This window comes from Bufo bufo, chromosome 6, assembly GCF_905171765.1.
Source record: "Bufo bufo chromosome 6, aBufBuf1.1, whole genome shotgun sequence".
Classification (NCBI taxonomy): Eukaryota; Metazoa; Chordata; class Amphibia; order Anura; family Bufonidae; genus Bufo; species Bufo bufo.
In genome coordinates, this window is record NC_053394.1 from 155,023,258 (window position 1) to 155,040,154 (window position 16,897).

The following is a 16,897-nucleotide window of genomic DNA, read 5'->3' on the forward strand; positions in this document are numbered from 1 at the left end:
GAGCAGAAGAAATGGCAGGAGGAGGGTGGACATGATTAAATGAAATGGCAGGAGGAGGTGTATATGTGCAATGAGCTGGACCGGGGTATGCACTCTGACGCCAATATATTCAATGGCTGGGTCAGGTGTAAGTGATAGTCTATAGTTTTGTTTGTGACGCTAATTGCAGCGTGTGCAGGGTACTGTTGCAGGGCCCTTTAAGGATGTTGTAACTCACGTACCAGGTTAGGAATGCCAGAGTGGTGTAATGTTTCTGTATGGTAGTGGTAACGGTGTCTCCTACCTGGGTACGGCTGGACTCCTGGATCCTGGCTCACTAGCAATAAAATGAGTGTGGTGCTAGTAGGAGTAATAGAGGAATTTGCAGAAGTAATTGAGATCCAGACCTTTGGTAAAGTTCAAACTTGTATTTACTGAGAGTAGCTTTCATCCAAGCAAAATACAGTTTTAGTCTTAGGTCCCAGCAGGTATTGGCAATGGTTGGCAGGAATTTATGCTTCTGCTCTCTCATGTACCTGGAGCTTTGCAGGAAAAGGACGTCTGCTTAGTAGCTCTGTAATGTGGCAGAAATTTGGCTTCTGCACTTTCTATCTTCTGCTGTATGGGGACTGACTAGCTGAGGAGGAATATGGCTTCTCCTGGGTCTCTGGTCAGTACTCACAGTTATCTTCACAGGGTATAGTTTCTTCCTGTAACTGGATGATGATCAATGTCTCAGCCGAGACAAGATGCTGGCTTGGATCCCTATAACTGGGAGCTCCTACCATGCACACCCTACCCCTAGCAGGGGGTGGGCTACACTAACTCTAACTTCCTTCCCTCCCCATGAGGCAGGATATGGGCGCAGCCCACTTTGCTCACATAAGGGGGGAGCTAAACTGGAATGAATTATTCCAGCCTAGAAACACTAAACTGGCTTAACTCCTTGCTAACGCATTGCAGCAACATATATTTGACAAGACTTACAATGCACATTTGGGAGGATGTTATGTGAAATTACATTAGATGACAATGTGAAAGCTCTTAACAGGTTGTAGCAGGGTAAAAGAGTTTCGTAACACAACTATGGGGTGTTACATATGTAACACCCCAGAGTGGTGTTACCACTCCTGCACCTTGCTACTGTCTTTATTGGTCTAACCTCATGTCATCTTATGCATTTATTCCAGGTCCTCCACACTGTGCATTTCTAATGTTATGTAACTGTTCATGTAATGTGCCTGGTTCACCAGCAGGTGGCAGAAAACACGGCAGAGCTATACTTAGATAGAATGGAAGCTTCCATTCCAACCCCCCTCTGGAGAGAGGTGGGCAAGTCCTACTTCCTGCAGGAAGGGTAGGGACCAGTTTCAGTGGCAATCTAGTTTACCCCCAGCTAGGGGAAGGGTGTGCAGGGGCACGTCTCTGCTGGATGTACCCACGGCAGCCAGAGCACCTTAAGCTCTGCTGGCCATGGAGGTTAAAGCCTGAAGCCTCGGGAGCCAGGAGGAAAGTCTCCTGGCATAACCTAGAGTCAGACTAAAAAGAGAAGAGCAGCATACAGAAGGAGCTAAGTTATACAACCAGCCTGTCAGTACAGCAGAGTCAGAGAGAAACAGATATAGCAGAGTGGAGTTTGCCTGCCAGTTTCATGCTAAAGCCTGCTGGAACCAAGATAAAGCCTGTAAACCATTCTGGAGAACGTTTATGCAAAGTAAAGCTGCCATTGAACTTCATCTTAAGGTCTGGACTCCAGTTATTCTTTTATCCCTCAATTATTCCCCATATTTATTGCTTCGGAGCCAAAGCCTGGGGTCCGGCCGTATCCAGGTAGGAGCACCGTGACACACATAAAGAGACATTTTAGGCCGCACTATACCACTCAGCATTCCTACACCTGGGTCGCGCCCGTTGCATATATAAGCAGATGAAATGGCAGGAGGATTTCAATTTCACGGCTAAAGTGCAAGGGTGTAGGTCAAGGGGTTGCATAATGCTAGTTTGAGCATACAGTTCAGGATCCTGCCTTGTTGGCTGTAAAAAGGTATTCTGCATTAGTGGCCGCAGTGGATTTCTTGGTGGCTATAACATACGACCCTGAATCAGTGGTTCCAGTTCATGTCTTGAAATGTATAATACAGAATCTTGAATCAATGTGTACAGTAGATGTGACAGCACGGTGGATGCATGATCAGCTGGTACCTTACAGCAGCGAGGTCCTAGATTTAAATACAAGCAAAGGAAACACCTGCACGGAGTTGCTATGTACTACCTGTGTTTACATGGGTTTACTCCAGGCACTCCCGTTCCCTCCCCACTCCAAAAAACAAACTGAGGTTCATTTACAAAGTGTGCCAAGCCAATTATTGTGATAAAAAAAGTCACAAAAAACGTTTTGCAACTTTTTTTTATGCCCGTGTGACTATTTTGTCAAATGTGCATTTTTGCACAGTCCTCACTATTTGGGAGTGGTGGGGTCGGGATGGGGCTGTGCCATTGGCCCTGGCATATTTACTTACATTGATACCAGTTTGAGGCATAAAAGTAGTTGAAAAACTACTCCATTCAGGGAGTGGAGTAGTTTTTCATGATAGGTGCACACAGCAGGAGGATGTAACTAACTTTTGACAAGGCGCACGCTGTAAATTAGGCGCATCCTCAGCCAGCTCAAAGGGGAAACAAAGACTGGTTTAAAAAGCCAGTCTTTGTAATTGCAGCAAGCCCTTGAGCAGCCGGAGCAGAGGATGGGAGTGGTAGTGGCTCCGACTATAGGATGTGTCGCAGTGATTTTCCTCAGGGCTGGTGCAGTGAGAGGAGGGCGCAGTCATTCTTCCCTCGGAGTTGGGGCTCCTGCCCGATAGTAGTTTGAGGTTTCCTTGATATTAATGGCTGTATGGGTGCCTGGCAGGATGTGTAGTAGTGCAATGACGAGTATATGGTGTGGTAGGAGTGAGGAAACCTGGTCACAGGAAGAATAAAGGTCTCTTTTTACTTGAGTGCAAAATAGGAGTTGTAGTACATCCAACAATATTCTGTTTAGAGTGCAAGTTCTTTTCACAGATGTGGTAAATAATAGCACTTGGTATACTATCTTGCTCTAAAATCTCTGGCTAATGACTGTAATCTGGCAATTATGGCTGTACTGTCCACTGTGGGATATAGGTCTTTAGAGGAATGTCTGGCCAGGACATGGTTAAGAGTAGTTGAGAGGGGGCCCTTAATATATTTTGCTACGGGGCCCTATGAGATCTGTGTACACTGCTGAATACAGAGCAGTTCGAGCAGAAAGATTTATCTAAAGCAGAGCAGGATGATTTATCTAAAGAGGTACAGAGTATTCCAGCTTCAGAGATGGGTTATGTAGCGGGATGAAGAGCTCTGTCCTCCCTTACATTCCTCACATGTTCCAGATGGATGACCACTACTCATCAAATGTTGTAATCAGGAGTAGTTGTGTACTCATGTACGTCAGAAAAATGGCAACATGGTCACCACAGAATGGCCGAACAATCACTGCATGAATGGCAGCACAGGAATTGCTCACAGAAATGGTAGCACAGTCACCACAGAAATGGCGGCGCAGTCACCAAAGAAATGGCAGCAAATTCAATGCAGAAATGGCATCACAGTTGCAGTACCCCAGACCTGGCGGTATCTGCAAATGTTGTATATGGTTATGTATGTATTTTGTCCATTCATCCCAGCAGAAGAGGCCATAGGGGCAATGGTTGGCAGGAACGGGGATAACCACTCTCCCCTCTTAGTAGGAGTGGGCTGGCCCTGCTTCCTGCCAAAAGGCACAGTTCTAGTCTAGCTAGAGAGGAGAGGAAGCACAATATTATTCTCCAGGGAGATCAGAAAATTCTGCTTCCAGAAAGCATCAGAAAGACAAGACAGCAGAGTGATCAGCAAAATACAGCTTTACAGATACTGCTGCAAGGTGAGGGACTACAGCTCAGACACCCATCATCTAAACCACCACTAGGCCAGACAAAGTTCAAGTCTGCATCTTACAGTGGACACCTATCTCAACTAGTGCCAATCAATTGCCATCCAACCTGCCATCATACCTCCTTATCTGATGCCAGAAACTGCAGTTTGTGTTTACTGCTGCTGGATAAGTTATATTTTGCACTAAAGAGACTGTTATATGATTACTTCTGGCCTGATTCTTCAAACTACATTTCCAATGCACCAATCCCCAGGGAGCAACAGCCCGAGGGAGTACACCATGACACAACATCTTATTAGGGTCACTACCATCCTCTGCACCGTCTCCTCAGGAGCTGGCTGCACAGCCACCACAGAAATGACAGTGAGGTAACCACAGAAATGGCAGCGCAGTCACCACAGAAGTGGCAGCACTATAATCACACAAACTTCTTCCAATCACATTACAAGTCTCCACCAACATGAAGTCTGTATAAACATAAACTGCAGCACACGTAATACTAACAGGCAGGAATACCAGAAGACAGTAAAGCCTCATTTACACGTCAGTGTTCCACGGACATGTCCTGTACAGTACGTGTTCTCCACGGACAGCACACGTCCCCATTCATTTTAATGTGTGTATTCCCACATCAGTGTTTTAGCACGGTCTGTGGGTCAGTGTTTTTAGCACGGATACATGCTCTATTTTGTCCGTTCACGGATCCATCACGCCTATTACAGTCTATGGGTTTGTAAAAACATCCGTGTTGCATCCGTGTTTTATGGATCATTAAGAAGAGATGCTTTGAAAATTATTTTTCAGCTGTTCAGTGTCAGTGAAACACGGATGGCACACGGACAGCAAAAAACGGACACACGGACCAAACACGGATCCTTTATGGACAGCTTCACGGTCGCATCACTGACCACCTTCTCACAGATTTGATCACGGACATGAACGTGTGAATGAGGCTTAAGCAATGACAAAAGACACGCTCTATCCCCTTAGGGCTCATGCACACGACCGTGTGCTGGCCGGGCCCGTGATGCGGACCGCAAATTGTGGTCCGCAATGCACAGGCACCGACCATGGGGCATCCGCATGTGGATCGCGGACCCATTTACTCGAATGGGGTCCACGATCCACATCCAACGGTCCGCACCGCAAAAAAGTAGTGCGTGCGGAGGCATGGCCAGAAACACCACGGACAACATGTAGTAATGAATCCCAGCAGCTGTGTCTTTGCAAATTCAGTTTATTCCAGAATATATCTTAATATGTCCTACAACCGGTCCTGGTTGTAGGACATATTAGAATATATTCTGGAATAAACTGAATTTGCATAGACACAGCTGCTGGGATTCATTACTACATCTTGACTGTGGAGGTGGCTCCTTTTCCCGTAGAGCGTGCATTGAGCGAGTGCTGACCGGCTTTGCTACTTACCAGAAACACTACGGAAGCCCCCCGTATTCAAGTGAATGAGCCCTTACAAGCATCTTGTCCAGCATGTGATTCCACAGCCTAGTGAATATGTGCTCAGGGGTCTGCCAGCCACATTCTCTGCAGCATGTACAGCGTAGATATGGGAATTCGTTCCTTGATCAAGATGTATATGGCTTCTTTTCTATTTTCTATTAACAGTTTACAGAAACAATAAACTGTGGACTAAACAAGCATCTGATCTCCTGACATCACTTTGTGGAAGAATTAAGCAAAAGTTCAGCTCTAAAATTACAACCAGACAATGGTCCACCCTCACAGCCAACCTCTGCCCTTCATCTGCTCCACTGATGGAGACTTCTCATCCGGACTCATGACCCCCACAGTGCGCTTCCCTCTCTATAACCATACTGGGATGAGCAGCAACCTAAATGTCTATAGTCAGAATATGAAAAACGAACCTTATAATAATCTAGAAAATCTGACAATCTGTCACCGTTTAAATCCAATTGATACCAGACTAATGGACGTATTGTTCCATGGTGTGCAGGGGGGGGGGGGGGGGGGGGGCTGAGCGGCTGAATATGGTTAAAGCTCTGGGAAGACTTGGATCTAGTTTATTTGATATGTTTAATAATAATATCATGATATTTTAGGAGACATTGCTTCAAGGTGTTTGGTTTTACCTCTACTTTACGTGACCACAGTACTTTAACCTATTTTGGCGTAGGTCATTTAAGGAGAGCTCTCATCCAAGATACCAGGACATTAGCTCTGTTAGCCAGATTAGGGAGACACCAACAGGACTTTGCAGAGAGATTGCATGATGGACATGACTTTGTCTTGTACATGGAGGTCCACGTTCTTCTTGAGCAGTTATTTTGTCATATAGGTTCCCTCGAGTTCTTCCCTCACAGTCCTATAAAAAGTGGCTATTACACTACTCATCCATATATACCAGCGCTCTAGCGTTCAGTATGGGGGGACTCTGTAATAACTGTATTATTTGTAGTTCAGCATTATTGAAACTGCAGGGAACATGGGAGGAGGAGGCAGAACCCGGTGTGTGGCCTAATTAGTCCTTATCAGCATCTCCAGATCCACCAGGCTGTAGCCAAGATATGTGAGGCCAGCAAACTGTCCATAACCCCTATAATTAAAAAGCAACATGTTCCCCAAGGTTAACCCTATGTCTGACTGTTGTTAGTCTGGGCCTCTTCTAATGAGGAGATATGGGGGGAGCACCTTTCTCATGGAGACAGACCAGCATTCCTGTGTATGGGACTGGGGGATGGGCACGCTACATACATCACACATGCTCTTCATCACAGGAGATTCAACAGTACCAGGGCGTTCATGGTTGTTGGTGCCACTGTTCCCTTAAAGAGGTTACCCCATGACAAATATAAGAAAATTAAAATCATACAAAATCTAGTAGATGACAATGTCTTTCTAAGGCCTCATTTACACATACGTGGATTTTCACGGACCACGGTCCGTGAAAACCCGTCCTGCTGAGTGCACGAGCACACGGCGTCATTGGCTGCTATGACGCCATGCGATTCATGCTGCTGCCGCTGTACAGTTATACACTCGTATGATCAATATGGCGTTATAGCAACCAATGATGCCTTGCAGTCAGCAGGACAGCAGGCCGGGTTTTCACGGACCGTGGTCGATGAAAATCCACGTATGTGTGAATGAGGCCTTAGGCCGTGTTCACATCTCCATTTAGGAGATTCGGCAGGCTGTTTAGGCGGTAATGTAGCCGATTTCCAGCATAAATGCTGGGTTTCGCCAGACAAAAACCGTTGCATGCAGCGCTTTTTTGTCCAGTCAACAGCCAGAATTTGCGCCAAATTAGGCAGCTGGATCTCCTAAATAAAGATGTAAATGTAACAACAAAGCAAGAACTAGCCATGTACCTCCCATGGATCTAGAGATCCCCCATTTATTGCTATGCTACATAAAGCTGACCTCTCGAGGGGAGTGTCTTTTCTGCTGTAGCTAAGGGGGCGTGTCCATGCTCTCCCTACAACAAATCAGGAGGCAGTTGAAGAATGAAACTGAGCATGTGCGGCCATCTCAGTGAACAGGACAAAGAAATAAGACAAAAAACAAACAGCAGGTGGCGCTATACAGATTTTATTGAATAACTTATTGGCTATGCGAAATTTTTAATTACATGCAATTACAAAAGTAATCCGATCCAGGTGCTGGTTTGAAAACTGTAGAATATTTTTCATGTGATAATCCCTATATTGGAGGATAAATTACGATGTACTTTAGAGAATTGTTATCAGATCCTGCTGATATCAAGGACATAACCAAGATGTAACCTTTATGATGGCACCTCCCTGCCCTATAATGTCCTCTACAGGTGAAAAAAGGTTTCAGGTGTTGGGGAGGCACAGGGCGGGGATGAAGGGGGTAGTGATTGTGGCCCTGAAAGGGGTAGTAGTACTCACCATTCACATCGGCAGTCCCCCCTGTGGCCGTGCATTGGAGAGTGCACTTATTCTTCCATCAGGACACTCCCTAGTATTGGGACTCTTGACTAGCGGTAGTTGGCATGCAATTGGCGTTTGTTCGATGTTTGTTTGGGTGCAAAGCAGCAGTGCAGGTGCAGGACTGGCAGAGTATGGAGGCAGTAATCAGGCCCGTTGGGTATAATGTATAGTCTCTTTGCTGATGATGAGAGCAGTAGTGCAGGTACCAGTAAAGTCACAGTTCAGAGGTATTTCACACAGCTGCTGTATTCTCAATGGCAGCAGTGTATAGGCAACTACGGTGGAGGTTGTAGTGCTCCCAGTCTCTCTCTCTTGGTAACTTTCCTTCTGCAATTCCTGGACTGAGAGGTGCAGATCCTGGACTGAGAGGACCACCTGGATCCCTGCATGGTAGGTGTTTGGGCTAGATTTGCCTCCCACAATGGTCGCATGCCATAAACAGTCTGTACCTCACCGACATTACCCTACACAGCCTTGCAGGTTCTAGACCCTCTTGATGTTTCATGAAGTCTCAAATACAGCTGTTCTCTGAAACTTGAGGCCTTGCTTGTAGAGATTTCTTACACACGTTTTCTCCTTCTCTGCAAACTGTAGACTCTCATACTAACTGGGGTGGACCTGGGTCCATCACCCTGGCAACCTAACAGGTAAACAAAGGTTTAACCTCCTTCTTACATGTACACTTACCATTGAGCTTGAATAACACAGGTAAAACAAACATTTGTGATCATAAATCATAACATTGCACTAAGAAACTGTAGGTTAACTGAATGGACAATAATTAACCTTTTGCAATGTCCCACTGAGGTACTGCACTTTTATCATGTCAGTTCCTTTCTTCAACCAAGAGATGAGTGTTGCCAGAAGTATCCTTCGGCTGGTTCTCCCCCTCTCCCTATGTCAATAAACATATCCAACTGAATTTCTTGTTATCAGTGCAGGAGACCCTGAGTTATGAATATTAGAAGTGGCATCTCCTCCTCCTTTCATTCATAGTAAGACATTTATATTGTTGGTGCTGTCTAACGTCATCTCACAATTAAAGAACAGGATCTAAAAACATTAACATAGCGGATGGAGATTCAGCGCTGACAATGAAAGATTTCTGGCATCCCTATCCTCAGCTGTCCATATCCAATCACCTTGTCATCACAGTCATCATCATTTCAGTCATCAATTAAAAGGTATGAACTACTATACCTATGTATATCCTGCACATTACTAGTGCCTGCCAAGATCAGTTCTCCCTCAGATCAATGCTCCCCAACATCCTGCTTCCTCAGATAAGTGATTCCCAAGAATGTTACTTCTGAATGCTGCCTGAGATCAGTGCTTCCTCAGATCAGTGCTTCTCAAGATTATAGTGTCCGTAGATCAATGTCCCTAAGGCCAATATTGCCAAACATCCTCCGATCAGATGTCCCAACAGAACTGTTACCCAGGTAAATGTTGATGTGTGCAGTGGAAGCTTCATGTCCATAAATTGTGGCTCCCAATCCACTCTCCCTCCTTCCCCCTGTCCTGGGAAGTATCTATGTCAGGCCTCTTGCCCACGACCGTATGTATTTTGCGGTCCGCAAAAAATACGGATGACATCCGTGTGCATTCCGTATTTTGCGGAACGGAACAGCTGGCCCTTCATAGAAAAGTACTATCCTTGTGCAGTGCGCCAGTCCTGCTGGGTGAGCGAATATGAGGTCACAGGGGTAGTTAACAAACCGAGGGTTGCTCTTGGTACTCAGTTTTTATTTACCCTGGGCAGGCGTACAGCAGTGATGGAGAGGCTGGCACAAAAATCCTCTGGGTATAGGGACCAGGCCAGGTGGTAGGTGAGGTGCCCTGGGTGTTGGAAGTTTAATGTGCCGGTGGCAAGATCCCTTATAGTTCGTGACGCCAGTGACGGTAACGGTGGCACACCGATTTGTTGTAGGAATAATTGAGGTACACAAAGTTGCAGTGAACCAGAACTTCTTTTTACTGAACAGTTCAACTATTTACAGGTTTCAGTTAGTTCCACATGTACAATGTTGGTCACAGGCAGGCTTTACATAAGTGGCAGGCAAAGTCTTTGCAAGATACTCAGAGGGAATAACACTTACAGATCAGGCTGTATTTTCCTCAGATCCTGTATGGCTTTCTCCAAGGCCCGTATGCCCTATAGCTGGATTTATCCTTGGGTAGGGAAACCTTCCTCTGGTGTAAATCCTCTTGCTGTAAATATCCTTCTGCCCTTCAGCTTTCTACTTAGCTGGATAAAAGTGGCTCTGCACTGTACTTTTCAAGGTGCTAGATATCTTCAGGAGGCAACTTCTTCTCCTGGGTTAACTTCTGAGCTTTTCTTACTCGGGAAACTCAGGCAGGCTAGACTGAGCTACTTAGCCTCCTGGACTGGACTGAACTACTCTTTCCTGTCTGAGGCTAACTATATATATTAGGGGGTTCCCTAGCTCCCTCTACAGCTTAGGAGGAGAAACTACACCCCTAGAAGGTCTGGTACAGGAGATAATCATGAAATTATACATTACAATGCAATATAAAATACAATAGCAATTTCCCACAGGAGGTGGGGCAACATGACCCTTAGTAGTGCCCACCCTTACGTAGTGGGACACTACATACCCCGCTACTTTGAGGTTGCCCATCCTCGGTGCAACACAGGGGACCCTCCTAGCTGGAAACTGTGACCTGAATGACAGAAATGCAAAGCAGGCATATACAACAAACACTACATTTGCGAGGAAAATATCAGGCAGCTCCGCTGGCAAAGGAACAAGTGCGGTGAAAAGGGGCGTCGTTCTCTTCACGCAGGATAGTACAGGGAACAGGGGTGCTGACCTGGTACAGCGTATCAGGAATAACCAGGATAGTCCATAATAATAAAATATGCAAATATAACATAAGTTCCTGGAGGCTCAAAAGAACGACATGAGTCCGTACCCGGGTCTTGTAGACAGTTAAACAGGGGTTTCCCGGGTGAAGTGACTCTGATCAACAATGTAGTCTCCGAATCTCACAGGTGGGTGCCTCTTAGTAGGCCGCGTGGACCTCCTTACTGGCAGAGACTCTTCTTGCCTTGGCTCAAGGGGGCCAGAGGAATCCACAGGCTCTGGAGCCCTTTCTGGTACACCCTGGGACAGGTCATCCTGGGGTCGAGGACTAGCAGGAACTGGAGCCGGTACCACCAAGTTCAACCAGGGTGTGAGGAACCAATGAAGTGGCTCCTTGTCATGTAACAGATTCTCAATGGCCTGCATAGGATCAACAGGTTGGGCCGACGACTCTGGCTCAGGAGACTCTGGCTCAATGTCCTCTGTTGCAGTTTCTTCTTCTATGCAGGGCTTTAAACGATTCCTGTGTACGATCTGAGAGAGTTTACCTTCCCTGGAAATTTGGTACACGTGGGTCTCAGCATTAGGAATAGCAGTTATGACATAGGGAGCCCTCTCCCACTTACTGTCCAGCTTGCTGGTTCGGTGGTTATTCTTCAACCACACCACGTCTCCTATAGCAAGAGGTTCCGCATGAGCAGCCAGGTCATAGTCTCTCTGCTGCCGCTCTCGGGCACTTTCCATGCACTCCTGAACAATCTCTTTGGCATTAAGAAGACGTCTTTGATGCTCCACCACCCAATCAGTCTTTGGTAGTGGGTTGATGACATCAGATATTTGCACGTCCAGGGAGTGATCAGCAGGCAGCCTCCCTTGACGGCCAAACATCAAATAGAAAGACGTGTACCCGGTGGAGCAGTGAATTGTATTGTTATTTGTGTACATAAGTTGTGGCAGCAGAGTAGGCCAATTACCCCTGGTCTCAGGGAGCACTGCTCTCAACATTTCGATGAGAGTTTGATAAATTTTTTCACAGAGTCCGTTACCTTGCAGATGATAGGCTGTGGTCCGGACCTTCTGGCAATTATGTAGCAGGCACAACTCCTGGAACAACTGTGATTCAAACGCAGACCCCTGGTCAGTGAGGATTCTCTCTGGGCAGCCGTAGGGCAGGAGGAAATGCTTCCAGAATGCTTCCGCCGCAGTCTTGGCTGTCAGGTCTTTCACAGGCACTGCTACAACAAACTTAGTGAAGTGATCAATAATAGTCATGGCATAAGTATAACCTGAGCGACTTGGCTCCAACTTCACATGATCAATAGCAACAAGATCCAGGGGAGTTTTACTCACGATAGGGTGGAGAGGCGCTCTCTGGTCATGGCGCTCACTTCTCCCGACAGCACAGGCAGTACACTCCCGACACCAATTTTCAATGTCTTCTCTCATCCCAATCCAATAGAACCTTCTGCGAATGGTGGCCTCAGTTTTCTGCACGCCGAAGTGTCCGGACCGGTTATGATACATCTCTAACACAAGACTAGCATCTCAACGTGGTATGAGGATCTGGTACACCCTATCGCAGAACACTGGATCCAGGCTCCTTCTTAGCAACAGGCCTTTTTGAAGGAAGAGTTGGTGGCGATGTCTGCCCAATTTCAATAGTTCTGGGTCTGCACTCTTCCTGCGGACTCTCTCAGGAGTTCTTCCACTAGTAAGGAAGTCGAGCAGTTCACCGAGGACTCTACTTTCTGACTGGAGCTTAATCCACCTTTCTTGTTCGCCCATGGACTCAGGATTAGTCGGTGGAGAGGGGTCAGCAGCTGAGTGATTTTCAGTGTAAACATTATCTTGCTGAGCAAATTTGTTGTAAAACGCTGGCATCTCCACTTCTTCCCAGGCATCTTTTGGTTCATCAGGTGCTTCTGTAGTGGGAAGCCGAGACAGGGCATCAGCATTATCATTTGAGCGACCTGCCCGGTATTTCACAGTGAAGTCATAGTTGGCAAGGCGGGAGGCCCATCTTTGCTCCAGAGCCCCTAACTTGGCTGTATTCAGATGCACCAGGGGATTGTTGTCAGTGAAGGCAACAAACGGAGTATCAGCAAGGTAGTCCTTGAATTTTTCCAGTCACAGCCCACACTAAAGCAAGGAACTCCAGCTTGAAGGAACTATAATTCTGATCGTTTTTCTCAGCTCCCCTAAGGGATCTACTGGCTAGGCAATCACCCTCTCTTTGTTGTCTTGCACCTGCACCTGGACTCTACTTTCTGACTGGAGCTTAATCCACCTTTCTTGTTCGCCCCTGGACTCAGGATTAGTCGGTGGAGAGGGGTCAGCAGCTGAGTGATTTTCAGTGTAAACATTATCTTGCTGAGCAAATTTGTTGTAAAACGCTGGCATCTCCACTTCTTCCCAGGCATCTTTTGGTTCATCAGGTGCTTCTGTAGTGGGAAGCCGAGACAGGGCATCAGCATTATCATTTGAGCGACCTGCCCGGTATTTCACAGTGAAGTCATAGTTGGCAAGGCGGGAGGCCCATCTTTGCTCAAGAGCCCCTAACTTGGCTGTATTCAGATGCACCAGGGGATTGTTGTCAGTGAAGGCAACAAACGGAGTAGCAGCAAGGTAGTCCTTGAATTTTTCAGTCACAGCCCACACTAAAGCAAGGAACTCCAGCTTGAAGGAACTATAATTCTGATCGTTTTTCTCAGCTCCCCTAAGGGATCTACTGGCGTAGGCAATCACCCTCTCTTTGTTGTCTTGCACCTGAGCCAACACGGCTCCCAGGCCTCTTTTACTGCCATCCGTATAGAGGTGGAATGACTTCTGATAATCCAGGTAACCCAGGACAGGGGGTTCGGTCAGCTTCTTCTTTAGGAGCTGAAAGGCAATTTCCCGTTCCTCACTCCATTCAACAGGGATAGGAGTCTTTGGACTCTTTTTGGGATGCCCCCTCAGGAGTTCCTAGATCGGATCCGCAATCTGTGCAAAATGCGGGATGAAGCGTCTGTAATACCCTGCGAAACTGAGGAAACTTCTCACCTCTTTCACGGTGGTGGGAGTAGGCCAATTGCAGACAGCAGCAAGTTTATCAGGATCAGGCTGGACTCCTTCTGCACTAACAACATGGCCCAGGTACTTCACAGCTGGTTTCAGCAGATGGCACTTGGACGGCTTGATTTTAAGGCCATATTTAGCGAGGACTTGAAACACTTCGGCCAAATGCTTTAAATGATCCTCATATGTCTTGGAGTAGATAATGACGTCATCCAAGTATAGCAATACAGTTTCAAAGTTCTTATGGCCTAAACAACGCTCCATCAACCGCTGGAACGTCCCTGGAGCATTACACAGTCCAAAAGGCATGTAGTTAAATTCGAACAGGCCCATAGGTGTGGTGAAAACGGTCTTTTCCCGGTCTTCTGGGGCCTTAGGCATCTGCCAGTATCCACTGGTTAAGTCAAGAGTTGAGAAGCAGGCTGATGACCCCAGGGCAGTCAAAGATTCTTCAATGCGTGACAACGGATAAGCGTCTTTGTGGGCGATTTGATTGATTTTTCTATAGTCCACACAGAACCTAATGCTGCCATCTTTTTTACGAACAAGAACTAGGGGTGCAGCCCAGGGACTGTCACTGTCCCGGATTATGTTAGAGTCCTTCATTTCCTGTATCATCTCTTTTACGGACTGGAAGGTAGTAGGCGGTATGGGTCTGTATCTCTCCTTGATAGGAGGATGAGAGCCAGTAGGTATGGTGTGTTTAATTACACTGACCTCTCCATAGTCTGTGGAGTGCTTGCTAAAGGCCTGGTGGTGCTCCTTCACCAGATTCAGGACTCCCTCTATTTGATCCTTCGGGGTGGATTCATTCCCCAGATAAAGTTCCTCCCACCAGGATACTGAAGAGGCGTTGGCAGAGACGCTGCTGCTCTGTGCGGTTTGAGACGTCTCCATGGCAGGCAGACGGATAACATCCTGGAAGGATACCTGGAAAAGCTGAGCAACAGGGCAGTGCTTAGAGTGATCACTGAAATTAATCAAACGGACAGGCACTTTACCTTGAGATACGGTCACCAGGGTCTTGGCTGCTCGCACGAAGGGATGATTTTCAATTTGGATAGGCTCCACCAGGGCTTGAAAGTCTTGGCCCTGGATCCTTAGTACAGCACGGCACCACAAAATGATCTAGGAATTCGGTTGCAGGATTACAGGCCGGTTATCCCGGATCCGGGCAGTACAGATTTCTCCTTTCCCATTTGCAAATTTTTGCTGAGCACACAGCACACTGATAGTCTTTTGAATGACTCTTTTAGAAGCAGGTGAAGCTGAGGGTATGGATTGGTTCAGGGCCTCAAGTACCTCAGAGTAACAATTTTTAAAGACATTAGTCCCTAAGATCACGGGGTGTCCCCCTTTATCTCCGGCTTGCACCACAATCACACCTTGCTGTGGTAAGGTGGCTTCTCCCACCTGGAGGGTAGGTTCCCAGTACCCATGGACTTTCACCGGCTTGCCGTTGCTAGCAATGATATCGAGCCAGGATTCCGGTGGCTGGGTGAGGAGACTTGAATCCCAGAATTTGTCAAAGGTGGGTCGTTGGATGGTGGTGACCTGAGACCCAGTATCCAGCAGGGCTTCATTAGGTATCCCGTTAATGTATATGTTAATTTTTGAACGAGATCCCACGTACCTGGGCATCCAACTTGGATCCTTTGGACCTACTGTTCTACCTCCCGAGCGGTGGTCCTCGTCCTCGGGGGTGGCCCGTTTAACTGCCAACACGTGTCACAACCAGACAGCTGAGAAGCTCTGACAGGAGCCGTCCAGATCCTCCTCCTTGAGTTTCTTTGTTTTGGTTTCTGTTCCTCACCTCGTTAGTCTATCTCAGCTGTCATGCAGTCGGACTGATTACTTCCCTTTAAATTCCTACCCATAAGGCAGTAGTGTGCGGCTGATACAACTTCCTGGAGTGTGTGTGCATGCTGTCCCAGTTCCCAGTTTCCAGCTCCCAGTTCCCAGTTCCCAGTTCCCTGTCCACAGTCGTCTGCAAGATAAGTTCTGTTTATGTATTTATGATTTTCTGTTTTCTGGATCCAGGTGACCCTGACTCCCTCCGTGTCTGTGTAGGGAGCCGGTGGTCGTGTCCCCTCACTGTTGTAGGGCCTTCAGGTCTAAGATAGCCGAGGTACGTGGATATGCGCCCATCCACCTTTGGGGTGGTCGCATAGGCTGAGCAATAAGGGAGAGCGGCAGGTCGATTGCAGGGGTCTCCCTTTTGTTCCTTAGTTGTGGGTCCAGTGAGTCATTGTTTGTATTGTATTATCTTGTTTCCTGTACACCATCCGTGACATTATCAGCCGCCAAAACCGTCTCAAGCATGGATCCGGTTACACTTTTGGCTGAACGCTTTCAGGGTCTTGCTTTGGAGGTAGCTGATCTCCGTAAGACTTTTTCTCAGTTTCAAGTGACCGGTTCAGCTTGCGTTCATGGAGTTTGTGCTGAGCCTAAGATTTCACTCCCGGATACGTTTTCCGGGGGTAGTGAGAATTTTGTACGTTTTAGAGAGGCTTGCAAACTCCATTTTCGCCTTCTTCCCCATTCTTCTGGTGATGAAGAACGAAGAGTGGGTATCATTATATCGCTGCTCAGGGGTAACGCTCAGTCCTGGGCCTTTTCGCTGCCGGAGGGGGCACGGCCCCTCCGTTCAGTGGATGAATTCTTTTTAGCCCTGGGTCAGATATATGATGATCCGGATCGTATTGCTCTGGCTGAGTCTAAACTACGTCTGTTATGCCAGGGTAAACAATCCGCAGAGATTTACTGCTCAGAATTTCGGAGATGGGCAGCAGATACGGGTTGGAATGATGCTGCACTCCGAAGTCAATTTTGCTATGGTCTTTCAGAGGGATTGAGAGATGCATTTGCCTTTCATGAAAGACCTACCTCCTTGAATTCTGCTATGTCTCAGGCTGTTCGTATTGACAGGCGTCTTAGAGAGAGAGGAGAGATCTCTCCTTCCTGTCATACTCAGTCCCGGGACAGTGCAGCGGTCTCATTCTGTGCACAGGGGTCTCAGTCGCTGTCAGCCCCTTCTGAGCAGGAGCCCATGCAGCTGGGGTTGATTGCCTCTGACAATAGAAGATTCAGCCCGCAGGGGAGGGTTTGCTTTTGTTGTGGAGGTATAAATCATCTGGCAAATGTTT